Raw genomic sequence first — 27,988 nt, forward strand, 5'->3', positions numbered from 1 at the left:
AAGGCATGGCCTCTCTGGTGGAAGGTCCTGCTCTAAATGCTGGCATAGGTATGGTAAGGTTTCATTGTTGAACCTGAACCTGTGCATAACTTGTTCTGCCAGATTCAAAAACTGTGCCCTGGTCATGAATATTCTCTGTAAGGGGTTCCTTCTCCTCCTCCTCCTCCCTCTCTTCCACTTCAGCTGTTGTGCTATGAGTATCCATAAGTTTATTATAATCATTTTAGTCTTTATTTCTCCAGCCATTTGCTCACCCCCCACAGTCTGTCCCATGTGTCCCAGCACACACACACACACACACACACACACACTCTGACATGCTCGGCCATTCACTGACAGATATACCCAAAAAATACTAACAAACCTTGTATCAGGCAGAAGGACAAACCCAAGAAAAACAATAATTTTATTTTATTTATTTACAGTATTTTTAAAAATGTATAGTCCACACATATGCTTTGTTTGTGGCAGGAAACAAAAATGACATTCTGTGCCTAAAACAGCACAAACAAATCATACCAAACCTAGATGCTAATAGTTGCAAAGTAACACATATAAATGTTCATACTTCACATCATTCTATACAAAAGTGTGCATTACAAAAGATATCAAAGGCAGTCTTGACGTCCGGAGAAGCCAGTACTAGCAAAAAAAAAAAAAAAAAAAAGCTCAGGGTGTGTTTGATTCTCAGTTTCGATTGCCGTCTTAAAAAGATAGGTCTTCAGATGTTTCTTCCATTAAGACAAGTTATCGAACAAAGCTGCTCAGGGAGAGAGCTCCAAAGATGAGAATCTAAAATTGAGAATGCCCAGTCATGGGTCTCTCCAAAATATGCGGAGCGAAGTGAGAGAGGGCGCCTCTACCAACCCACAACTTGCACAACACAGCGCATGGCTGGGATGGCAAATGCGCAGCTTAGAATTTAACCCAGTTTCAGAAGAAATATAGTTTTATGAATCAATATAGCTATTTTTTTCAACTCACCTTTCACTGTATAGGGAGGCAGTACAGAGAATGCAACACCGGTGTTATATGCTCACGCATACCCATCCCCGTTAAAACGCGTGCAGCAGAATTTTGTTAAATCTGGAGTGGCCTATACATATTAAAAGGCAAGCCCAAAGAGATGAAATTACAAAAATCTTAGCAAGAGGACACAAGGGCCTGAAGGACCATACAAAACAAGTTGATGAAAGAAATGGTTTCAAACGCCAAAGCATACAAAGCTGTAAAAAAAAAAAAAAGCAGCCCTCACTACATTCTGCATATGTGCAAGGACAACGATTTTCCTGTCCCGTCCCATCCCCGCCCGCCCGCCTTCTTCCTGAACCTGCTGCAGTGTTCGCTCACTGGGAGAAGCCAACCTGCCGAACACCAGGTCCAAAAAGAGAAAGGGAGTTTGAAATTGACATGTTATAAGTAGCTGATGTTTGTGCATTCTTGATGATGCTCATACATACGCTGTTTATAAAATAGCACAGTAAGCATGAACATGCAAGCCCCGCCCCGCCCCGCCACTCCCTATTCATGCCCGGTTTGTTTGCGAACATGGGAGTACGCACATACGTGACATGTTTGGAAAAGCTGGGTTATGAGCAAATGTCACACATGCGTACGCATATGCCAATTTTATGTCCGTGACGTCTTTGAAAATGCACTCGTTGGTCAACAATCAAATTCAGTTCACTTTCCTTGGTTTCCAAGGCACCATATTGATGGGCTTTTCTATAACATCATGCAATATTGTACCTCTGTGTTGACAGGAACTTTGATAAGCCGCACATAAATTGTATTTATGTAATATAATTTTCCAACCTGGTCGAATTAGTGTAATCCCTCACATTGTGAAAATATGAACTGGTTTTCATATTGAGAGGGGTCTATCACATCTATTAGTTGGTAAGGCTTTTAGTTCTGCATTTTCTCGGATTACTTTTTCTAGGATACACAGCTGCACCTGTTAGACAAGAGAATATAGATGATGTCTCCCCAGACATTGGCAGATTGGCTAATGCTCCAATTATATATAGGCATTCCTGTCTTATATATACAGTAGAGTACAATGACTTCTACTGCTCATTTCAAATGGAAAATGCAGGTCAGCGGAGCATGGTTGCTTGACCATCACATCAGTATCTTTTCGCAAAGCTCTGTCATGCACTGCACAGCTGTGCGAGTCTCACACACATATTATCTTTAAATTACTGAGATCTGGAACACCACTCCAAGCGCATTTACTGAAACGCCAACATTTGCAAAAATTACTGTTATTCTTACCGGTCTGCATACAATTATACTTTTACTGTGGTCCCAGCAATAGCCCTGTTTGAGTCACGGAATGTGGAAACTTGTCATGGTTTGGCTGGCCATATCAGCCCAGTTAAGATCTGTCATCACACTGATTGAATTTTTCATATAAAACAAATAGATTTTGTTGTACTGCCTGCGCTGTACTCTTCAATAACAATGCATTGGCTAAAATAGTACAGCCTTCATTTAATTTCTCATAATATGCATTTAAGACTTTTTCAAACCAATTTTAAATGCAGCCAGTAGTGGTTTCAAAAATTAATTTTCCACTTTAAAATAAGTTTGGGATCTAACCCAGGGGCCCAGTGACAGCACGAGCAAGTGACGTGGGCTCCATTCTCAATGGCTGGCAGGGATTGCTAGTGCTGCAGAGACTCACCCAGCCCCGGTCACCTTGCAATCGCGAAAAGTCCTGTCCAACTAAGAACTACTGCTACATTTATTTCTGCCTGAAGCTGTGAGCCATATCTCTCGGCTGCCACACCAAGCAAGATAAAGGAACTGAACAGGGGGAACTTAAAGCTGGAGGGTGGGCACCCTAGCTACTAGAAATGAAGGCAGATAACAACTCTGTTTCATCCTCCTTCCCTGCAATAAATAGTAGGGATGTGAATCGTTTTTCAACGATTAAAATTATCGTCCGATAATGTTAATATCGTCTTAAATCGTTATAGAACACAATACAATAGAAATTCTAACGATTTATCGTTAAAAATCGTTAAATCGTGTTAGTGTGCACTAACGGGAGTTAGTGCGCACTAACAGAAAATGATACAAATTGACACTTTCCAGGTCAGTAAAGGTCAGTTAGGAATGAATATGTGTTCCTATTGGCTGGCTGCCCTCTTATCTATTGATGTTACCAAGGTTCCCACTGAGGTGATGGTTGGGGGGATGGGAAATGGAACTGGAAACTCACGAACACCAACAGAAAATGAAACAAAGTGTTGACACTTCCCAGGTCAGTAAAGGTCACTTAGGAATGAATATGTATTCCTATTGGCTGGCTGTGCTCTTATCTATTGATGTTACCAAGGTTCCCACTGAGGTAATGGTTGGGGGGATGTGAAATGGAAACAGTTGGAAGCTTGACAAAAAAAGTAACGTGATGATCATCACTCATGTGACTAGAACTTGTTTGTTTATTATTTTTGTTATTTTTGTCAGGAAGCTCCCCCCTGTCTGTGAAGCCAGCCTCTCACTAGTAATACAGGGAAAGAGCTGTCTCACCCTTCACCATCCTCCCCCCCCCCCCTCACCCACACACCATTCACTGGCTGGGACATGGGGAGGGGAGGGATGAGGGTCAGGCAGCTCCCCCCTGTCTGTGAAGCCAGCCTCTCACTAGTAATGCAGGGAAGGAGCTGTCTCACCCTTCACCATCCCCCCCCCCCCCCTCACCCACACACCATTCACTGGCTGGGACATGGGGAGGGGAGGAGTGAGGGTCAGGCAGCTCCCTCCTGTCTGTGAAGCCAGCCTCTCACTAGTAATGCAGGGAAGGAGCTGTCTCACCCTTCACCATCCTCCCCCCCCCCCCCCACCCACACACCATTCACTGGCTGGGACATGGGGAGGGGAGGAGTGAGGGTCAGGCAGCTCCCCCCCTGTCTGTGAAGCCAGCCTCTCACTAGTAATGCAGGGAAGGAGCTGTTTCAGCCTCACCATCCTCCCCCCCCCCCCTCACCCACACACCATTCACTGGCTGGGACATGGGGAGGGGAGGAGTGAGCATCAGGAAGCTCCCCCCTGTCTGTGAAGCCAGCCTCTCACTAGTAATGCAGGGAAGGAGCTGTCTCACCCTTCACCATCCTCCCCCCCCCCTCACCCACACACCATTCACTGGCTGGGACATGGGGAGGGGAGGAGTGAGGGTCAGGAAGCTCCCCCCTGTCTGTGAAGCCAGCCTCTCACTAGTAATGCAGGCGGGATAGGGCACTGCATGCAGGAAGATCACAACACCCCTGGTGTCAGGGTTAGGGCACTGTGTGCAGGAAGATCACAACACTCCTGGTATTAATAGGGATAGGGCACTGTGTGCAGGAAGATCACAACACCCCTGGTGTCAGGGTTAGGGCACTGTGTCCAGGAAGATCACAACACTCCTGGTATAGGATAGGGCACTGTGTGCAGGAAGATCACAACACCCCTGGTGCCAGGGTTAGGGCACTGTGTGCAGGAAGATCACAACACCCCTGGTGCCAGGGTTAGGGCACTGTGTGCAGGAAGATCACAACACTCCTGGTATTAATAGGGATAGGGCACTGTGTGCATGAAGATCACAACACCCCTGGTGCCAGGGTTAGGGCACTGTGTGCAGGAAGATCACAACACTCCTGGTTTTAATAGGGATAGGGCACTGTGTGTACATGAAGATCACAACACCCCTGGTGCCAGGGTTAGGGCACTGTGTGCAGGAAGATCACAACACCCCTGGTATCAGGGTTAGGGCACTGTGTGCAGGAAGATCACAACACTCCTGGTATTAATAGGGATAGGGCACTGTGTGCAGGAAGATCACAACACCCCTGGTGCCAGGGTAAGGGCACTGTGTGCAGGAAGATCACAACACTCCTGGTATTAATAGGGATAGGGCACTGTGTGCATGAAGATCACAACACCCCTGGTGCCAGGGTTAGGGCACTGTGTGCAGGAAGATCACAACACTCCTGGTTTTAATAGGGATAGGGCACTGTGTGTACATGAAGATCACAACACTCCTGGTGCCAGGGTTAGGGCACTGTGTGCAGGAAGATCACAACACCCCTGGTATCAGGGTTAGGGCACTGTGTGCAGGAAGATCACAACACTCCTGGTATTAATAGGGATAGGGCACTGTGTGCAGGAAGATCACAACACTCCTGGTATTAATAGGGATAGGGCACTGTGTGCATGAAGATCACAACACCCCTGGTGCCAGGGTTAGGGCACTGTGTGCAGGAAGATCACAACACTCCTGGTATTAATAGGGATAGGGCACTGTGTGCAGGAAGATCACAACACTCCTGGTATTAATAGGGATGGGGCACTGTGTGTACATGAAGATCACAACACCCCTCGTGCCAGGGTTAGGGCACTGTGTGCAGGAAGATCACAACACCCCTGGTATCAGGGTTAGGGCACAAGTTCTAGTCACATTGACTGATCACATTACTTTTTTTGTCAAGCTACCAACTGTTTCCATTTCCCATCCCCCATATCCTGTCAGTGGGAACCTTGGTAACATGAATAAATAAGAGGGCAGCCAATAGGAATACATATTCATTCCTAAACTGACCTTAACTGACCTGAAAAGTGTCAAATTGTATCAATTTCTGTTAGTGCGCACTAACTCCCGTTAGTGCGCACTAATCGGAAAAAACGATTTTTAACGATTTTTCAACGAAATAATCGTGCCTAACACGATTTTCTTCTCCTGCCACACGATTTCAATCGTTAAGACGATATGGCACACGATTCACATCCCTAATAAATAGCAGTAAGTATGGCTGAAAGATTCTAATTGTGCTGGAAAGAAAGAATCAACAGAAATTCAATTCTACCCCCTCCCCTCCCCCCAATAAAGATTAGAACAGCTTGGATAAGAATTATACTGTACCTTCTCTGGACTGACTCGGCTCTAATTGTCTTTTGATTTTGAAGGTTTGTATAATTCCATTAACCCCTTAGAATATATTAAGCTTTTTTATTTTATTGTATTATTTTTTGCAAGAAACTTGATAGGGTTGTGCAGGCCCAATTTTTTGGTTTCAGTTTCTTGTTTTGTTTTTGGGTATTTTTTTGTTGTTCAGTTCATTTAATGTTTTTTTTTTCAATTCAGTTTGTTTGCCAAATATTAACATCCCCCCCCCCCCCCACACACACACCAAGTAAATAAATAAATAAAGGGACAAGCCTCCCTGAGGCCAAGAAACCCAACTAAGGACTTCATGTCCTTGTCTGCCCTACCTCCCCCCCCCCCCCCCCCCCAACAAAAGAAAACTCACTAGAAAAATTGGCAGGACCATGGAGGCTCCATTCCCGTTTTACCCCTTCATGAGGGCTCCCTGACCTTTGGACAGCAGGGAGCCCCCATAAAAGGATAAATGGGGACCAGGGACATCTTGGCCCTGGAAAATTTCCATTGGACAGGAAGGGGGCCAGAGGGAGGCCCTGACTGGACTCAGCTAAGGCCATATGAGTAGGCCCCATGTCTACTTTTATGAGGTAGGATGGTGGGTCAGAGGGAGTCATAGAGTCCCAATGCTACCCTCTCCGGGATGCATTTTTGTAGTGCATGTAAAAATACATGCAAAATAGTTTTTTAGTGTACTTTTATATGTACACCTGAGACATTTTTAAAAGGCCATTTGTACACATAAATTCTTCTGAAAATTACCCCCTTTCTGCTGAATTTTTCTCAGATTTCAACATTAAGAACATTTCCTAATGGATAACCTCCATGGGAAAAGTAAGTGCTACAAAGTAACATACCAGCAAATGATAGCAGACATACTCCATCCAGTCTGCCCAGTTGAGCTATGTCCACTTTGGGTAGATGTGCATATAAATTCCCATTAGCAGCCCAACACCATCTCCATTGTTCCCTCACTCATGTCCTTTGCTTAACATCTCAACTCTTTTTCCATACTCCATATCTGTCCCAAGTATGCTCAAAATCCATTAGAATGATGGCCTTCACTATCTCCTTTGGTAGACCGGGCCGTGGCATCAGACCTGGGTCTGGGCTCTGGCTGAGGTCCCAGGTGTCAGGCCTAGTACTAGGCTGAAGCCTTGGCCTTGCATTTGCTGAGGCCATGGTGATCTACCAAGGCCTTGGCCTACACAAGCACGAGGCTTCGTCTTAGTCCAAGCTGACAGATCCCCACTGGACCAGGTAAGTGGGGGCTGGGGAGGATCCAGGCCCCAGCAATTTTCCAGGCGGATGAAAGGGAGGACTTGTTTTCATTTTTTGGCCATTTTAGTTTTTTTTTAATTGCTTGATTCATTTTTTTCATAAGAATGAAACGAATCAAGCAATCCATGAAACGAAATTTGTGGGAAAAAATCTTCCGAAAATGACCCAAACAACGAAAACAAATTTTTTTTTCCCTGCACGACCCTAGCATTGGAGTCATACCAGGAGAGGCCTTTTATGGGCCTCAGTGGCAGACGTCTTCAGTAGGGGCTGTGTGGAATTTCCCACCGTAGCCCCTTTAAATCCTGAAGAGGTACACGCATGGCGCATCTAAGGCAGCACCCACATAGGATGGTGATGGCATCCAGCTGCATCGAGAAGCAACGAGATGGCTTGTGACAAAGGTTGCAGGCGGCGTCTTCCATGCATCGGCAATGTCCCACCACATTGCAGAGCATCTTGGACTGGTAGAGGCAGCGGTCTGTCAGGCAACCCACAGACCACCAATCATAACAATAATTTTTTAATAAATTAAAATTCAAATATGTGGTGGTCCTGCATGTATACACACACATTTGAGAAAGAGGTACAAATGGAAATTCTTTGACTTCTTGGAGGCCTCAGAAGGATACACTTGAACAAACACCAATGCAAATTATGTGCTCATATGGTACATGTAGCCCAGGTCACTATTGCTACATTATAGAAAACAAAACAATATCTTTGCTCGCACACTAGCACAAACAGTTGTGAGACATTGCACTTGTGGAAAAGCATACTTATTCTTTAAAAAACAGCTCCTCCTTATATGGAAAGATGTGGGGCCCCTGTTGGTCATTTTCCTTAGTATAAGATCTGTTGCTCTAGGTTAATTCACATTTCTAATATAGGCATGGGGATTAATATATTATGCTGTACTATATTGTATCGAACTATCAAAGTCTGTTTGGCTTTGTGTGCTCTGAGCTGAGTTTATATGTGATTAGCTTATGATATTATCTGTACTGCCTGCTCTCTGATTAAATTAAAAAAAATAAAAGTACTGGTGGACTTTACAGAAATGCAGGCAATTTGAAAATTGTCCCCTTAAAGACTGTCGCCTACTCAGAGCAAATTTGAGTTTTGCCATTTGTAGCCCTTTCATTTTAATACTGCTGACCAGCTCAGAGAGAGATGAGTTTATTCCTATGTGGAACCTGCTTTTACTGATTCTGTAATTTTGAATCACAGAAATTAAAGAGCCAGTGACAGCTTTCCTATCTTTTTGCCTGCTGTTAATACAGAAAGATTATATTATAGACTTCTATTTGTGAGGAAGACTAAACAAAGAGGAGGAGGCTGGAGACAGGAGATAGAATCTCTCTGTCTGTGTAGCCTTTTCAGTTTATGTTCAAGGAGGTCATCCTATGCTTGGCGTTGCTTTAAATTTTTCATTGAAGGCTAAAAAATGATGCTCCCGTCCCACCTTTGTGAGAGTACCTTGAATAAAATTTATAGAGGAGACGCAAGAAGCTCAAACGAAAAGCAGAATATAAAAACAAATAATAATAAATAAATAAATATAGATAGATAGATAGATAGATAGATAAATAAATAAATAACTAAATAAATAAATAAATAACTAACTTCATGTCAAAAGATGATATCACTCTCTTAGCTGGCTGGTAGTCTTTTACATATTCACTGGTTAAGTGAGTTAGCCGGATAAGACTTATCCGGCTAACTCACATGGGATATTCAACCACACGGCTATGCTACTTAATATACTCAAACAGATAACTAGTTAGCTAGTCTTATCTGCTAACTTTAGACCAGCTATTGAGCATGTCTAACTTATCTGGTTAACTTAATTGGATAAATATGAATATCATTACTTATCCAACTAAGTGGAGGCTGCTGAACAGGACCAGATATTCAGCTGCTGCCACTTAGCTGGATAAGTCCCTACTTATCCAGCTAAGTAGCACTGAATATGACTCAGAGAAAAAAAGTCACCTAAAAAGCAATATCTAAATTCAGAAGACTCTGCTTTAAATAGAGAAATACAGGACATAGTTTGTGATGCAGATACATTTATCTCGTATAAGTAATCAGGATAAAAGAATTAAAATCTTGTGGGGAAAGTGAGCCAAAACATGATTAAAACTAAAACTTTAATGAGTATGGGGAGGCCAGATGTTTTGGACAATGACCTTGCTAGATTTGGTGGCTGTGAGGATTATTAGAAAACTTGATAATAATATGCGGGAAGGGAAGCCTGCATGGAGTGGCCGTGGTCAAAACCAAAACTTCAGTCAGCTTGGGGAGGCCAGTTGTTTTGGTCAAAGACTTTGCTAGTTTGGGCAGCTCTGTGGATTATCAGAAATCTTGGTAATCAGAAAAACTAGTCCTGATTGCCTGATGCAGTATTGGTTTTATAGGAATCATAGAGGAAGGAGAGAAGGCTTACCAGGAGAGCCAGGACTGTAGCTGGACAGTACTGCATATGACTGGTAGCACTATGATAATTAATAGCGCACTGAAGCCAGACAGCATGCTGTCTCCAGTAGAGATGTTAATGGAAAAGAATTTTCCATGTCCTTTCATTTAGGTTTTATATCATTTATACCATTTTTGTTATTCCATGAATATTGTTTGTTTCTTTTTAGTGCATGCTATGTTTTTAGAACACTTGTAACAGTTTTTACAAAGTTCATAATTGTCCTACATTTTAGGAATAAAGCACACCGAAATGCTTTAGTGCACACTGAAAGGCTTTAGTGCTTGCAAAAAGGACAAATTATATTTTGGTAATTTTTTTTTGTGTCATTTCAGAGGGGAAATGATACATAATGATACAACAAATACTGGTGATGTTTCAATGCTCATTTTAAATAACAGCACATCCCTAGGCTCCAGACAGCTCTGTATTTGGGGGTAACCCTTTGCTCTTCATGACTTTTAAAGGCTGGTAAACTTTTCAGTATTGAGCAGCCCATTCTGATGCTCCATGCTTGCACACCTTTGTGTGGTAGAGAGCTCATACTCTCAGATTGCTGAGCAGGGGCAGTTCTATAATGAGGCAAGGTGAGGCGGCCGCTTCGGGTGGCAAAATTTGAAAGCAGCAAAAACTGCACCCCCCCCCCCCCCCCCCCCACTCCTCTAGCGGTTGCCTCGCCCTGCCACCAAAACAACAGAGGACGTGTGGACTGCCGGCAATGTTTCCTGTATGCTGCATGCATGCACCGCCACATGTAACTTTTTTGGAGGCTGCGCACAACTTTTCTACCCCTGAGCAGTAAGACCGGCAATGGCCATGGTGGAGCTCATCCCACCACGGCCCGAAGTTCAGACGAGACCCCCAAAGCTTCTGGTGCCCCGCAGTATTAAAATCTCACGAGAGTAGCACTTTCTCTATGCTGATCTCGCAAAGCACGAGATCAGCATGAAGGAAGTGCTGGCCCCGCAAATGTTTAATATCGCAGGGCCTGCACAGGGAAGGTAGCAGAACAGGCTTCAGTGTCAGTAGCAGTGATTGGCTCCTCCCCAACAGCCATGCAGTGCAGTGAGAGAGTCTCCCGGCAAAAGAAAGAGGGGGCCTTCCTTAAGTATGTGTATGTGTATGAATGGGTGTGGGTGTGGGTGTGGGTGTGTGTGTGTGTGTGAATGAATGGGTGCCTGCCTGAGTGTCTGTATGTATATGGGAATGTGTGCCTGCCTGGTGGTCTATCAATCTGTGTGTGTGAGAATGAATGATTGGCTGCCTGGGGGGGTCTGTGTGTGTGTGTGAGAGAGAGAGAGATGAATGGGTGCCTGCCTGGGGGACTGTGTGTGTGTGTGTATGTGTGTGAGATGAATGGGTGCCTGCCTAGGGGTCTGTGTAAAAATGGGTTCCTGCCTCGGGGTCTCTCAATCTGTGTGTTGTGTGTGTGTGAGAATGAATAGGTGCCTGCCTGGAGGTCTGTGTGTGAGTGTAAAAATGAATACAAACCTGCCTGGGGGTTAGGGGAGCAGTGTGAGAATAAATGGGAGCCTGCCTGGTGGTCTGTGGGAACTTGCCTCTGTGTGTGTGTGTGTGTGTGTGTGAGAGAGAGAGCATGTGAAAGTGTGAGCTGTGTGTAAGCCACAGCATGTGAGAGTGGGAGCCTGTAAGTGTGTGAGAGATTATCTGAGAGAGAGACAGCATGTAAGAATAAGTGCCTGTGTGTTTGAGGGAGCAAGGGAAGAAGACAGGTAGAGATAGAAGAAGCAGAGAAAAAAAATCCTGTAAAAGGAATTGGGAAAAGACCAAGAAAGGGAATGTGCAAAAAAAAAAAAAAGCCTGGGACCAACTGATTAGAGAAATAAGATCAAACAACAAAGGTAAAAATATAATTTTTTGAATTTTTAGTGAATGGCATATGTTATGATTGGGAATGTGCATTACATTTTTGTATTTTGTTCTTTCTTCACTATTCCACTGTTCAGATTCTGGTTTCTCGGGCTTTCCATTTTATTTTTGTTTGCCTGTTTATGTTTCTAATTTGTTCTCCCGTATTCTGTATTGGATAAGGATCTGTCTGTGTTCTGCATGTGGGACTGAGGCGCAGTATGTCTACTGGCAGGTAATTTTTCTGAGGGGCTTTGGAGCAGTAGGTGGTGTATTAGTGTTCTAGGGCATGGTAAAATATTTGCATTGCTTCCGTTTCATAGATAAGGCTGCTGCTGTTGGAGACCTGAGGATAGTGCTGGCATGGTATGGTATGGCAAGTTTCTAGGTGTCTTTTTTTTTCTAGGTGTCTTTCATGTGTGTACATGAATGTGTGTGTGAAAGCATGTGTGTGTATGAGCAAGCAAGAGCACGTGTGTGAGTGAGCATGTGTGGAGAGTGAGAGCCTCTGTGTGAGAGCATCTGTGTACATACATGAGGGTGAATAAATGTGTGTGAGAGAGAGAGAGGGAAAAGAAAGTTCTTCCTTCCTGCTACCACTTCCTGCTCTCCCACTAATCCACAGAAATCCCAGGATGACTGGAAATTTAAAGTTCCCAGGTATGGATTTTTTTATTCTTACTAGGTTTAATTATTGGGTACTATGTCATGTGTCTGCTATTTGGAAATATTTTATTAATGTTTGGGAAAAATTTTGTAATTTTTATATGAGATTTTATTGGTTGTTATGCTATTCATCAGCTGTTTTGAAATATTTTTTCTTTTTATTAGTATGGTTTTACTATTATGATTGTTTCATATTCCTTGATTTTATTGCTTTGAGGAATAGCATTTCTGTTTTTCTATTGCTGCACTGCATATAGTAAGGCTTGTTACGGTTTTCAGTTCAGTTTTTGTCTTCATGTTTCTGTTTATATTGTATGCTCTCTTTATTCAGTATTTGGTGAGGGTCTGTATGTGGTCTGCATGTATAACTGAGGTGAAGTATCCTGCTAGTGTGAAGTTTCTATTTTAGGATCTATAGCAGGCTAGCTTTTTCTGTTTTCTTAATAGGAGGTGTATTGGTTTTTGGGACCTGGTGTAATATCTGCAGTATTGTCTTTTCATAGTTAAGGTGTTTACTGTTTCAGTGATGGCAATTAGTATGGGAGATAAATAACTGTAATTGTAATTTAGTTTACTTATGGCTTTCTGGAGGCAAAGCCCACACCCAACATGCATTACCATAGGCCTAATACCATATGCATGCCAAGTGTTTATTTTGCATTTTTGTAGAGCTTTCTGGACTGCACCACAGTAGTGCATGTAAAAATAATATGCATGTTGTGATATTTTTTTATCTCATAAGAACATAAGAAATTGCCATGCTGAGTCAGACCAAGGGTCCATCAAGCCCAGCATCCTGTTTCCAACAGAGGCCAAACCAGGCCACAAGAACCTGGCAATTACCCAAACACTAAGAAGATCCCATGCTACTGATGCAATTAATAGCAGTGGCTATTCCCTAAGGAAACTTGATTAATAGCCGTTAATGGACTTCTCCTCCAAGAACTTATCCAAACCTTTTTTGAACCCCGCTACTATACTTTGAATGTCTTTTCATGTAAAATTGGTTATTATAAATGAAAACTTTTTTATTGTGTTTAGTGAGGGCTGGGAAGGAGGGCGGTGCAAGGCTCTAAGGTTCACCTAAGCACCTGATAACCTTGTACTAGGCCGGTAGAGAATTTGCCACACAAAGACCCCTATCATTTGCCCATCCCCCACGTCTCCAGGGGCAAACACTGGGGAAACCTGGGAGACAGGTAAAGGGTTCCTGGAAGTGTGGCAGGGTTGTCAGCTTCCTAGAAATACTGAATTATCATAGGCGCTCTGCTACTCCTCTGGGAATACTGGGCCCTGCTTTCCTCCTTCCGCAGCATTTCAAATCACCCAAAGGACCAGACTATAAAGAGACCCTACCCCCTTGCTCCTCTTGATGATCTGACCTGTACCATGCTTTGGGTGGGAGGGACACCATCTCATCCCTCGCCTCAGCCAGCAGATTCCCTCATGCTGCCCCTTTTGCTGAGCATTAAGGAACTATTATGTTAACCAACCAGTTAATCAACCAATTGATTAGTTCTGGATGTGCACAGACATTTATTAATCTAATTTTGTTTATTTTGGTTTTGGATTTTGTTTGTTTGTTTGTTTGCTTTGTTTCTTTCCTTTCTATAAACTGAGAATAACAAAACTTAAGACGAAAATAAAAACATAATTAGAAAAGGTAATTACTGCTGCCAGTCCTAACCCAGACCTTCTCAACCCTCTTATCTTCTTGTTGAAAATTTCTTTGCAGAGTAGGAGCGAGCCCTGGTCACTCTTGACCCTCAACTGCTGTTCCTGCAAATGGCGCTGCTGCCATTGTAAAATTTTTGTCATAGAAAATGACCCCAGACTGGGTCTGCCAGAGCCATTTGCAATAGGGGCAGCTGTGGGGCAGGAGCGACTGGGGGATGGCTCCTATCCCATGAATACATTTTCAGCAAGAGGGTAAGAGAGTAAGAGGATCTGAGGGTAGCTGAGGAGGCGTAAGGGGAAGGGGGTTTTGGTGACTGATTCAACTTATTTTGTATTTTATGCTTTTTTTTCCCCCTTTTGTTTTAACAATGAAATGAAACCAAATGAGAAATTTTGTTAAAATTTCCCATTTCCTTTCAACAAAAGCATATTCCAGCTGCGTAGCTAATGCCAGCCATAGACAGCAAGTAGAAAGTTATATGGTTCTGAAATGCTGAATAACCCCTACCCTAGAACCTCTTCAAGGCATGCTAAACAATACATGTACTGCTTTTTGGATAATTCTTGAAAGTATAAAACATAGAATCCTCAATTTAAAAAAAGAATTTAAAAAGCCATTTTCCAGGTTTGGCTTGATCCTCTACAGTACGTAATCTCCATATGAATATCACTTTGAAAACTAAAGTGCAATAACAGTCTGGCTTGATGTTTGAAGAAGTAATATGTTTGCTTTCTAAATCTATGTTTTGTTTTGTTTTGGGTTTCTGTGTCAAAGGCCAAGTTCACTGCAAGTTTTCATAGACTGTACAATAAAGCAGTTGATTAAAGCTGGAAATTGGTGGCATGGTGGATTAGCGAGCTAGTCTTTCAAGCTCTAGAGACCTTACTTTAAATATTTGAAAGGTAATTTGAAACTGAACTACTTTAACCGCCACAATAGTTGCTCCTTCATTTGGTCTGGGTTAAAGTGCATATGGGTGCAATTCACTGTCTAATTTTATATATAATCCAATTTGTGTAATGGAAAGCTAAAATAAAACCAATTTAATTTTGGATATTTAAAACAAAGAAATAAAAAATGCCAGGCCTTTTACTTGTACACACATATATATACTATGGTTTTAATATGAAAGAATTCACATTTTTTTTAAACCAGGTATATAGTATCCATGCATATATGTGTGTGCATGTTTTCTCTCTCTCTCTCTTTATATACCCACATGCACACACATATATACACGTATGTATATATATATATATATATTTACATACGTGTATATATGCGTGTGCATGTGCATGTATATATATATATATACACACACACAATTATATATGTGTGTAAATTCTAAGAGCGAGAGAGAGAGAGAAACATGCACACATATATCCATGCATATATGCACACATATATGCATGGATATATACCTGGTTTAACTATACTTTTAAAAAATGTGAATTCTTTCATATTAAAACCATAGTAATGTCCAGTAACCAACTTAGTAAAAACACTTAGGGCCAGATGTACTAAATAGTTTCCTCATATACTCCAACTAGAAAAAAACTTTTAGTACGGGCTTCCCAAAATGTTTTGCCAAGGTGACCCCATTTTAGCACTTGAAAATTCACATGACTCCAAAGCATGGCAAAATTAGTGGGGTAACATTCCACTCACACCCTCCCCATACTCCATGTGATCTGCTATCCCAACTTCCACACGCTACAGTCAATCCTTTCTCACCAAACTCTACCCCTGCCAAAGAACTTCCTCTCTTAACCTCCTCCCGCCCTCCAGCAGACTCCCTCTCAATCTCTTCCCCTCCAGCTGCTCCCCTTTTACATCTCCCTAGCTCCTCATCGTCCCAACCCATCCTCTCTCTCACCTTTCTAGCCCTTTTCACATCACCCCAACTAATCCTCTCACCCCAAGCCCTTTTTATGTTCCCCCAGCTGATCCTGTCATCCCATCTCTACTGACTTTCATCCCCAATTCTCTCCCTCCCCCTTCCCAGCCTTATCGCCTCCCCTCAACTCTTTTCACATCCTCCCAGCTTCTCTTATACATCTCCAGTAGATCTTCTGACATTTAACCCTCCACCTGATCCAACCCTCAAAGCCCTCCTGAACTTGATCCTACCCTTCAAACGGCCTTCCCCCAAAACATCCACCTGATCCTGAGCCAAAGATGGATGACCACTGATGGAAAGAGAGAACAGACTGATAACAGGCAACATTTTTCTCTTGGGTAGGTTCAATGGATGATGATGAGAGAGGAGCAAAGGAAGTCTCCTCCGGCCCATGCAAACTCAGCCAAGAAAAACTAATGCAAGGGCAGTGCCTGTGAGCACCTGCTGGCTCAAAGTCCCCACACTGCCTTAATGACGCTGGTATCTGAAGAGGCACTTGTAACCCCAGCTGAAGATTTTGTGATCCCATATGGGGTCCTAACCCACAGTATGGGAATCCCTGTTTTAGTACCTCTGGCCCTTAGTTAATTTTTAGTTTGGATTTTTCAGCATTAAACTTGAAAAAGGGTTTTGTTTTTTTTTAATGTATCTCATTGTATCCCAGTCAACAATAAGGGTTTCTGAAGCATAGTAAATGATGGCAAATAAAGACCAGCTGGCCCATCCAGTCTCCTCAGTTATTCTGGTCTACACTACTAAGGATATATCCCAGCAGCTAGCCAGAGAAGTTTAACCCCTTATAGGTTACTGCTCCTTATCTAAGTCAGCTTTTGTTGTCTTCCTCTTTGATTCTCTACCATCCTGGAAAGATGAAATACAGGTCCCCAGGCCCCCCCCTTTCTTATGCCTCGCCACCAAGCTCTGTAAAATCTAAACAACTACCAAAGCTAGCAGAGCTGTAGCCAGAAGACTAGTAACATTGTGCTCCAAACATTTGACCACCTAGGTCCCTGTGGCTTTCCATGCTGGATGCTATCCAGCCACTAGTAACCTGCTGGCATTGGTCCGGCAGGTTTCTGGGCATTGCAACCTGCTGGCCCCCACCCAACTGCCCTACAGCTTGCCATGATCTAGTTTGTGCTTCCTTTATCTGTATCTTGTTTACTTCTTGGCAAGCATGTTTATACTTTGCAGAGATTAGTGGCCCCTGCTGCTCTGAATAGGTGGATTTTAAGGAAATATATTGATAAAAGTTAATATATTTTTCTTCCATCCACAAAAAAAAAAATTAAAATGCAAAAGTGATACAAACCTAACCCTTGCAAATATTTCCTTTGTCTTTGTCTTTGAATTTAATTTATTTCTGAGCTGTAATATAATTGCAGAGAGTAATGTTAATTTAATAATAATCCAGTGATTAGTCCCATGTTCATTTGGTTTGTTCGTGACTTCTTTTTTTTTTTTTTTTTGGATAGTTATGAACTCTGGAATTGCAAATGTGCAGAACATTTTTAGGTATTAACAAATCCATTATCAATTTAACCATTTTAATACAACTTCCAGATGTTAATTAATTTGCCTCCTGTAGGATCCTATTAATTAGAATTTTATAATGTAGCAGAAAATGAGCTTACATGATTAAGCTTTAAGCCATTCCAGTATCAGTATTGCAAAAACCAAAGGACAGAAATCACACAGCTGTGCTGTATATAAAAACTTATTTTGAAGTAACTATGAATTGGAAATTCTAAGCAAATTGTATGCATTAACATTCCATGTGCAGGTTAAAAGGAGGGTCTCAGTTTGTCTCATATTCTAGCTAAGAAATTTTACCTAAGCTATTTCACTTAAAGGAGAACTGCCTTCTAGTCTAAGATCAGGTCTTGTGGAAAGCAAAAGCAGAATCTAAAATACCACAAAAATGTAGGACTATGCATTTTCGTTATCGTCAGTTTCTTTTTAGCATGCACTACTTTGAAATAGTGTGCACGGGGAGGGTCATTTTCAAATAGCCCGCATAATGGTAAAACACATACTGTACGCACAGACTTTATCAAGTTTTTTCAAAGCGAACCTACATGTGAAAAAGTGAAAATGTCTTGAGTAAATGGCCAGCTACATACACACGTTCACTTATGCAAAGTTACATTCTCCTCTTCGGAGGGCGTAACCTATGCTGGTACACTTGCATGCATTTTAAAAAAAAACCAAACCAAAAACTGTGCTCGTAAGTGCTGACTCTGCCCTCATTTCATCCCCTCCCTCTGTTTGCGCCTCTCTTTGGTGCAGATCAAAGTACACGTGAAACCAAGATACGCACACACTTTTACAGGCACTCAGTCCTGATCAATTTTTGCAAGACATTTACGCACATAAAATTGGGCTTTATGCACGTAAAAAGCTTTGAGGTTGGTGAAAAAAACAAATAGCACACACCAAATTTCAAATTAGTGCACTCTAAAATGAAACAGCACATGCAAAAAATATTGGGGGGGGGGAATTTTCGAAGAGTTACATGGCATCGCACATATACATGTAACTCCACCAACCGGGCACATAAAATGTCGCGAGGGGCTGACACTATATGGTGAGGGTCAGTCTCCCTAATTTATTTTGTGGGTTTGACATTTTGGGTCATGCAGTTGGTGAATTGGACTCTGTTAGAAGCAGTTGGACAGAATACCTTTTCCTGGCCAGTACAGGGACAAAATGTTGCCTATCTTCCTCTCCATGAAAATGGACTCCTCTTTTGCAATTAGTGCTGGCATAAATAACATTTCAGACTTAACCAATCTGCTAATTTTAATTTTATGGATTTTCCAGCCAGCAACTATGTACATTTTAAAAGAAGGTAACCCCCCCCCCCCCCCCCCCCCTAGGTTTGACCACCAGATCCAGATGTCACTGTCCCTGCTTAGAACACATTATCTAGGAGCCATCCATCCATACCCCTTAGTCCCTCCCACCTGGAGGGTCTGGATTGGATGCCTGAACACTATTTAGCCCAGCCATTTTAGGATACTTTGGGATCAGTTTGAGGAAGCCTAGGACAGTAAGGATATTTAAGTTTTAGACTTTGGTGAGGCCTTCCAGCTTCACCCAAATGGAGTCTCATTTAGAAGTGACACCTCATCGTGCATGCCCTGCCAGAAGATCCTTCTATTAATTTACAGAGAGATAGATTTTTACACCTGATACCTTTTTGGGGCAAAAGGGCTCTCTCACCAGCAGACCAAAGACCTGTGAGCCTACTAAACCCTAGGTGGGCAAACACCAGTGATGGATCCTGCTACAAGAGACAGTGAGGGCAGAAGATGTATCCAGTTTATCTTTTAAAGTATTTTTTGGACTCGAACAGAGTGGAGAGGTTTTTTGATGCTCCCCTCCCCACTGGGATTGACTTTTCCCCAATGAGACGTCCCCCCCCCCCCCCCCCCCCCAGAAACAACAAGCAAGGATAGATGAACAAGATTGGATCTCCACATTATGGGACCAGGACGGGCTAGGTATCCGAGGGGAAGATGACCTAAGGTAGGATTTTGGCTGTGAAGTTGGGGATCTCTCCACTAAGATTCCCAGATAGCCACTGGGTGAACTTTGCACATTAAAAATCACCATGGGACACTACCCAGATGCCTGACTATAAGGACACCTACCTACCTAGAGCTACACTTGTACCAACACGCCAGATGTATCTTCAACATTATTGACAAATGGACTTTAATTTATAATACATTTATTATATTATAAGAGTGTAAACTCTTATTTTCACTCCCAGATCCTGATTCTGTCTACTTTATTACAGCCTCTCACCTCATGAGATGCACCTACAGTCTACACATACACGGGGAGCAGCATAACATCATCTGGGCCACAAGCAAGACCTTACCCCCATAAAAAGAATCCCCCCCCCCCCCCCCCCCACCTGGGGATTAAGAGTCAATTGTGGGAGGATTTGCTAGCCAGAGCAGCCCCTGAAGAGAAACAAATTAATTTGTGTGCCCTTGGGGTTAAAACTCCGCTAAGGACTACACTGAATACCCAGAGGTCAGGGAGTACGCAATCAAAGTAAAACATACACTATATCAAAACCCTCTGGTACTCCTACTTCTATCATATCCCCCCTCAGTCATCTCTTCTCGAAACTGAACAGTCCTTTCCTCATAGGGCAGGCTTTCCATGCCCCTTATCATTTTGGTGGCCCTTCGATGCACTTTCTCCAGTGCAGCAATATCCTTTTTGAGATGCGGTGACCAGAACTGCACACAGTATTCAAGGTGCGGTCTCACCATGGAGCGATACAGAGGCATTAGGATATCCTCCGTTTTATTTTCGATTCCCTTCCTAATTATTCCTAACATTCTGTTTGCTTTTTTGATCGCCACAGCACATTGGGCCGAAGATTTCAATGTATTATCCACTATGACGCCTAGATCTCTTTCCTGGGTGGTAGCTCCCAAGATAGAACCTAACATCGTGTAACTACAGCAAGGATTATTTTTCCCTATATGCATCACTTTTCACATGTCCACATTAACCTTCATCTGCCATTTGGAAGCCCAATCTTCCAATCTCACAAGGTCCTCCTGCTATTAAGAACATAAGAAGAACATCACAATCCGCTTGAGATTTAACTACTCTGCATAATTTTGTGTCATCCGCAAATTTGATCACCTCACTCGTTGTACCCCTTTCCAGATCATTTATAAATATTTTAAAAAGCACCAGTCCAAGTACAAATCCCTGAGGCACTCCACTGTTTACCTTTTTCCACTGTGAAAACTGACCTTTTAATCCTACTCTCTGTTTCCTGTAAGAAGCAGGCAGATCAGGCATGCAGTCTTGTGTAGGAATGAGGAGCAAGCAAGACTGGTGTGGATCTTCTGCTTGACCAGCCACCTCCTCCTCCTTGGGTTGAACCCGCAGATTATGGTGGCCAGCAGGACTTCACAGGCAGCTCTTCTGGAGTCAATGCACTGGATCAAGAACAGAGTGCCCACTGGAACAGGGAGTGCACCAGCTAGACAGGGAAGACAAGTAGTCACGAGACAGGGCAAGACCAGAACTGGGTGCAGGGCAAGGAACCAGAGGTGGCTCAAGGCAATTTGTTACCTGAGGAGAGGGATGAGTGAGTGCCTTCTGTGCACCCTCCCCCCCCCCCCCCCCCCACCTCACCTCCAGGCACAACATAGGTCAAATCAATGAGAAGGCAAAAGGAGGGTTTCCCCTTACTGTCTAGCCCATTTGGTAAGCTAAAATGCTGGAGATGGGGGGAGAGAGGCTTCAGGGTCCCCAAAGGAATGGCAAATAGAGTGTCAGTGATAATATCTCTAGGAAGCTGGCAACCCTGCCACAATCCCAGCAATCCTACCACTTATCTCTCATCCTTCCCCAGCATCTCCGCTTTGGAGAAGTGGGAGAATCTTGAATGGTGGGGATATGTGTGTGGCACATTCTCAAGGCCAGTGCAAGGATATTAAGCCCCTAGACCCCTTACAGCCTTATTCCCTCAAACCTGACCCATTCCACACAAAATTTATGCATTTCTGCTGACAGATTTTACATGAAAAAGGACATTCAAAATAGAGCCTCCTGAGATAAAAATATCACTGGTGCCAACCACAAAACCTTGCAAAAAAAAAAAAGAACACTTGGAAGCCATTTAGTATTAGGCCTATTGCAATGAGAGAATTGGGTGTTTACTTGAAAGCCATGAGTAAACTGAACTACAATAGTTTCAATATAGTAAACCTCCCATACCAAACCAGCACTGCCTATCAGCACACAATGAAAAGGCAACACCACAAATATTACATCAGCTTCTAAAACACCAATACACCTCCTATTAGGAAAACAGATCAGCCCAGGCTGCTATAGATCTCTGCATAGATGTTATAATCTGCTATGCTGATGGGAGGAGCAAGCAGATGGGAGTTAGCAATGTGTTACGCTTCTGCTCCTGAAGAAGGAGGAGTTAGCAATCTGTTATGAATTAGGCTGCGGAGTTAAACTGTAATAGTAATCCATACGATATAGGTATGCGATATCTTCTGAGGAAGAAGAGAGTTTGAGAAAGGTATTAGGAACATAGGTCCTTGTGGAGCGAGTACCGGTTCCTATCTGCAATCTGCAATGGTAACTCACAATTTCCGCGCGCCCTTATGTCATCAGGAACATGGCGGATCCGTGGCATCAGGCCAGCCTGGGGATACCGGGACCAAGAGGCGGGGAGAAGCCGCAGCTGCATCTGTCCGTCTGAGCCAAAGGGAGTCGCCACAAAGGTAGAGAGGGTGGAGCGAGGGTGAGAATAGGCACGAACGCAACAATAGAACATACAAGCTACAGAATACTTCACATTAGTCACACATGCAGAATATAGGAAAACCTTCACTAAATACAGAATAAAGAGACCATAAAGTAAAAATTAAAAATATCACACAAAAAACAAACTGGAAACTGCAACAACCCAGACTCTGTATACAGTGCAACAATGGAATAACAGAAACATCAATCCTGATATCAAACAAAATAAAAACATGTAAAACATTGATCACATTAGTAAACCATACAAATAAAGAGAATAAATATTTTAAAACAGGTGATGAATAGAACATCCAATAATTAAAAAGTCATAATTTTAAAAAGTTTCCCAAATACTAATAAAATATTTTAAAACAGCAGATACACCACCAACCAATAATTAAAACTAATAAGGAAAACAAATTCACTCTTTCCATACCTGGGAACCTTTTAGTTTTCAGTTACCTTGTGGATTTGTGGGGAATGAACTGAAGAAGTGGAACACACAAAGTTTCTCTCTCTCTCTCTTACATGTTCTCTCTCCCTCCCCTTGTCTCTCTTGCTAACACTCTTACTTCCTCCCTCCTCTCCTCTTATTCACAAAATCTCTCACAAGCTTGCTTCCTCCCTCCCTCTCCTCTTACCCACTCACATACTCACTCCTGCCCCTCACTCCCTAACTCACATGCTTTCTCATAGGTTTGCTCCCTCCCTCTCTCTCACAACATGCTTGCTCCCTCCCTAACTCACATGCTCCCTCCCTCCTTTTCTTACTCACACTCTCTTACACACTTGCTCCTTCCCTTACTCTCACATGCTCCCTTCCTCACACACACATGCTGTCTTAATCACAAACTCCGTCCATTTCTGTCCCCTCCACTCACCAGTCATTCCATTCTTTCCCTAACACGTCTTCTCTATTAAATCCCTTCCCTCTCATTCCCCACCCTTCCCTCTCCCAGCCCCTGTCCTCCATTCACCCCTCCTCTCCAGTCAATCTCCCCACTCTCATTCACTCCCCTCTCACTCCAATTTTGCACCCTCCCCTCTCTCACTCAGTCTCCTCCAATCACCCATCCCTCCTCCTTCAGTGGTTCTGGCTCTTTTTAGGCTTTTGGGGTCTGGCTTGCCCAGCAGCTGATGTCCTCCCCAACAGAACTGCTGGGTCTTCTTTTGCTGGTGGGGGCCCGGCATCCCCACCAACTGATGTCCTCCCAGGTGGGACAACCAGGTCTCCTTTTGCTGGTGGGGCATAGCCGTTCTTCTCAAGAGTAGGGATTCCATGTCGTTTCATGCTGGTGGGGCCTGGCCTAGGGCCAGTGTTCAATGCCAGGGCAGCATAGAAGGGTCTTCCTGCCGGTTGGGGTCACGTCAGCACCAGCACATCAATAAGTTGCATGGCCACGGGAAAATCCTTCACTGCCAGCAGTCTGAGGGAACCCTGCTGACATGTTGATGTTTTTGTTTGGGCCCAAAAAGTTTGTCACCTGAAGCGACCACCTCACCCTGCCTCATTGTAGAGCTGCCTCTGAAAGGAACATACAGGAATGCTAGGTCACTTAAGGCCTGGACAAGATGCAAGGCAAGGGCAGGGCAAGGAATACGCACAAACAAGATAGGCCTCTGGGAGATCTGGACAAGAGAAAAGGCAAGGGCACAGGGAGGCCCACAAGAAACAGGAGAACCACTGAGGGGCTCACTGGGAGGCCCACAGAGAGTCACTGGGAGGCCTTTAAGGAAAAAGAGTCACTGAGAGACTCATAGGAAGCATAAGGGCCATTGAGAGACCCACAGGGAGCAGGACAGGAGCACAGCAAAGAAACATACAGACAAGGGAGGTCACAGGAGGGCCGAGACAGGGCAGAAGGAGCACAGAATATACACAGCAGGATAGATCCAAACAAGACAAGGACAAGATGTACAGACAAGAGACAAGACAGAGGCAGGGCAGGCAGGCTAGAAGTCTAAACAAAGCAGGAACTAGACACAGAACTAGGGCAAGGTTAAACAGGCAAAGGTCTAGGAACAAGGAACAAGAGAAAGATTACACTGCAAGCACACAAAACAGGTGGCCAAAGGCAGAGAAGAGAATCCACACTGAGACTGTGAGGGAGGTTCTTACAGTGCTAGCCTTGCTGCATCAGGCAGCCTTCAAGGCAGTGGCTTGAGCAGGTCAGAGCATGGCTCAGTGAGGGCCCCTGCTGGGGGTGGGGGCAGGGAGAGAGAGCTGCCTAGCAGCCGGATTCGTGACACTGTGTCTATGGGAAACATGCTTAGTAAATGAGGCCCTCAGTGAGCAGTCTTTCAAAATACTGCATGCTAAAACAAAACAGAACTGACAAAATGAAAGAAAAAAACAAAAGAGAAAAATTCTCACCCTGCACATCGCTACCAAAAACGTTTTGTTTTCAAAATTGTATGTAGCACTGAATACACAAGTCTGATAATATAGAGAAAGTCATTTTGTGTTATTAGGGTATGATCCCTGACATTGCATTAAATAACATGTATGCATCTTTCTTGCCCCTGTTATTTCCTTTGGGTTTAAATATACAGCAAAAATGCACAACACTTGGAAGCAAAAAGCAGTCACTATTTCAATAGCAGACGGCTGAGGGGGGATATGATAGAGGTGTTTAAAATTATGAGAGGTCTAGAACGGGTAAATGTGAATCAGTTATTTACTCTTTCGGATAGTAGAAAGACTAGGGGTCACTCCATGAAGTTAGCATGGGGCACATTTAAAACTAATTGGAGAAAGTTCTTTTTCACTCAACGCACAATTAAACTTTTGAATTTGTTGCCAGAAGATGTGGTTAGTGCACTTAGTATAGCTGTGTTTAAAAAAGGATTGGATAAGTTCTTGGAGAAGAAGTCCATTACCTGCTATTAATTAAGTTGACTTAGATAATAACCACTGCTATTACTAGCAACGGTAACATGGAATAGATTTAGTTTTTGGGTACTTGCCAGGTTTTTATGGCCTGGATTGGCCACTGTTGGAAACAGGATGCTGGGCTTGATGGACCCTTGGTCTGACCCAGTATGGCATGTTCTTATGTTCTTATGTTTTTAACTGATGTATGATAAAAAAAAAAAAAAATGTTATTCATGACATTGCCAATTAGGCAAAATTGCTCTTTTTGAAACTGGCTGGATTTTATACTCAATTAAACCAGAAAATATAACATATAGAATATCATTTTGTGTGATGCCATAGTTTCCTTGCTGTGAATGCACAGAATATAAAGATTTATTTATTTAAGTATTTTTATATACCGAGGCACGTTTGGAACATCACCTCGGTTTACACATAACATAACGCAGCTCTAGGCTTTACAGAGAACACAGTGGTTAACAGCAAACGGTTGTTAACCACTGTGTTCTCTGTAAAAAAAAAAAAAGATAGGTTTCCTTTAAATGAAATGGTTTAGGTAGAGGAAGTTCATAGTTTAAAAAAAAAAGCAAAATGAGACGAACGTCATCATATTACATACAACATCACTCTTATCCACGATAACTGAATCACATGCCCTAGGTGTTCAATAAAAAACTGGAAACTAGTTTTCATGTTATTGCATAGGTTGTCCTTTCGTTTAACCATGAAAATAGCTAAAGCCTGAGATGATGGCAGATTTCCTTTAAACAAAATACAGTTAACCACCGATGAGTGGTTTCCATGGAAACCACTCTGCTGACACCATTCAGAAAACAATACAAATGATTTGAAAAGATGAAGGGTTTTTTTTTTTTTTTTTTTTAATTAAAATAATTGGGTAATTTTGGTTACTTTATTGATGATTGGCAATATACAAAACCTGACTTAACCCAGACCCTTGGCTTTTCTTGCCCGCATGTTATAGCATAAAGAAGCACCTGCTCAGGTGGGCATCCTTGTTTTAGTCTGAGAAATAAAATGCATAAGAAAACAATACTGTGGCTTTCATTATCTCAGACATGGGAGGTGTTTGCAGAATACCAAGAGTTCTTAATGCCTCTGTTTTTCTGTTCTCTTCCATTTTGTCCTGCAGTCTAAACTCTTTAAACATCTATATTTATCTCCCATGCCTTTGTTTTCATTCCCACTTGTGTTTATTTTCCGGTTTCTTGCACTCCCGTTTCATTTCTCTGTCTCTGTTTTTCTTTCCATCTCTTCCTCTCTCTGTTTATTTGCAGACTTTAAGAGCTTGTGGAACTCCCAACTGGAAGATCTGAGGCCCAGTGGCTACAAAGGCCCATAAAAAAAGCCCAGAATGAAAGAAAAGAGGAAACACCAGCAGTACTAGTTCTTGGGACCCCTTCGGTTTTAACATGGGGGCAGTTGTGACATTTTGTACCTCCAGATTTGGAAGTCTTTCCAAATCAAAATAATTTTATAAGAAAATGTGTCAGGTTTTTTTTTTTTTGTGGGGGTAAATTTTGTATTTTCTCCTCTCTTGGTTTTGAGAGTTAACTATTGCTTAGAAATAAAATGTTTCCAAAATGAGGTCAAGTGAGACGATCTTAGGATGGGATTTTATGGCACTTGTCATCTCTACTGTCCTAGGCATGAGCTCTGCAAAAATTCCTAACCACATAAATGCTGTAAAATTTCATTTCACCATTCAAAGCCATTTAGTCTGATAACTCACAAGTTATCCTGCTAAATTGCAATTTATTGAATATTGGGAGACTTATCCAGCTATGATTTAGCCAGATACAAAAGATGCATTCCTAAAAAGTTTTATATAGAATTTCTTAGGGTTCCTGCAGAATCTGTTCCATCTTTTTCCAAAGTTTATGGCTTCCCTGAGCGGAGGGGTAGATCTTCGTAGAAAATCTAGGAAGAGTTTTGATTTATGTTTTATTTGGAACAATCTCAATCTATTATATCTGATCAGGCATTCCGCTTGCTTTCTTATGTACAAGAGTCAGATATTCAGTGGACATTAAGGCTTTTTTTTTTCCACACCTCAAAGATACTTGTTTCCTCGGTCAAAAGATTTCTGTGTTCCCCGACATGCTCAGAGAAACACAGTAGAAGAGAAAATTGGGTTTTTTTTCCTATGCATCAAAGGATGGTTGCCCTTGATGCGCATTTCTTTTTAAGGTTAACCTGTAAATGCATAGCAATCTAGAGGGTGTAAGATGTACTTTCTTTGACCCAACACCTTTTAAAAATAGGAATCTATCATCAGATGTTGATCCATGATTTGAGAAGACCTTATAAATAATAATAATAATAGAACTATGTGATTAATATTAAATTTTTTCTTGTTTCTTTGTAATGCTCTCCTCCTGTTATGTGGACTAAATAGGTGATTTCTAGATTCATTTTTGTGTTATTATGTGTGTGTTTCCTAAAATTGATTTGATATGGTTCTATGTTATCACCAAGTTGCAGTAAGCAGGGTTTCATGAATTGTATATTTGGGGAAATCAATAAAGATTACATTTTTAAAAAGAGGCATTCCAGGGGCATTCTGGGGTGGGCCTAATTTAGCTGATTTTCAGTTGTAAGCAGCTAACTGAGGGGTGGATTTATCAAAATGCGGTAAATACCGCATGCGATAGCAAAAGGGGTGTGTTTTATGCTAATATAGCATTTATTGCAATTTGTGCTAATTACCTGTGTGAAGAGCTAAGTTAGTACAAATTGTGATACCATTTTCAGATTCTGTGATAAGCCTGGCCATAATATCATGGCCCATAGGGAGGTATTTGTATCCCTATGGTACCTGGGTAACATCAAGCTAGGTTGAGAGAACATTGCCCAAATCTCATCTTGGAGTGATGGCCATCAAATCTTCACAAGAGACCACTGTTCTGTTCGTAGGTGTCACGTAGAATGTCGAAGTGGCCCCTAACCTCCTACACTCTTACCTAAACCCCACCTCGAGTTACTAGGTG

At 42.5% G+C, this 27,988-nt stretch overlaps 1 long non-coding RNA gene across 1 annotated transcript in view; it reads left to right on the plus strand.

The window, feature by feature from the left end:
- LOC115089529 overlaps positions 1-27,505 on the plus strand; it is a 52,040-nt gene extending 24,535 nt beyond the window's left edge. The window contains exon 3 of the long non-coding RNA XR_003856143.1: positions 26,276-27,505. This is a non-coding gene — a long non-coding RNA (uncharacterized LOC115089529). The remainder of the gene's footprint in view (positions 1-26,275) is intronic.
- Positions 27,506-27,988: the final 483 nt, after the last annotated feature.

This window comes from Rhinatrema bivittatum, chromosome 4, assembly GCF_901001135.1.
Source record: "Rhinatrema bivittatum chromosome 4, aRhiBiv1.1, whole genome shotgun sequence".
NCBI classification, from domain to species: domain Eukaryota; kingdom Metazoa; phylum Chordata; class Amphibia; order Gymnophiona; family Rhinatrematidae; genus Rhinatrema; species Rhinatrema bivittatum.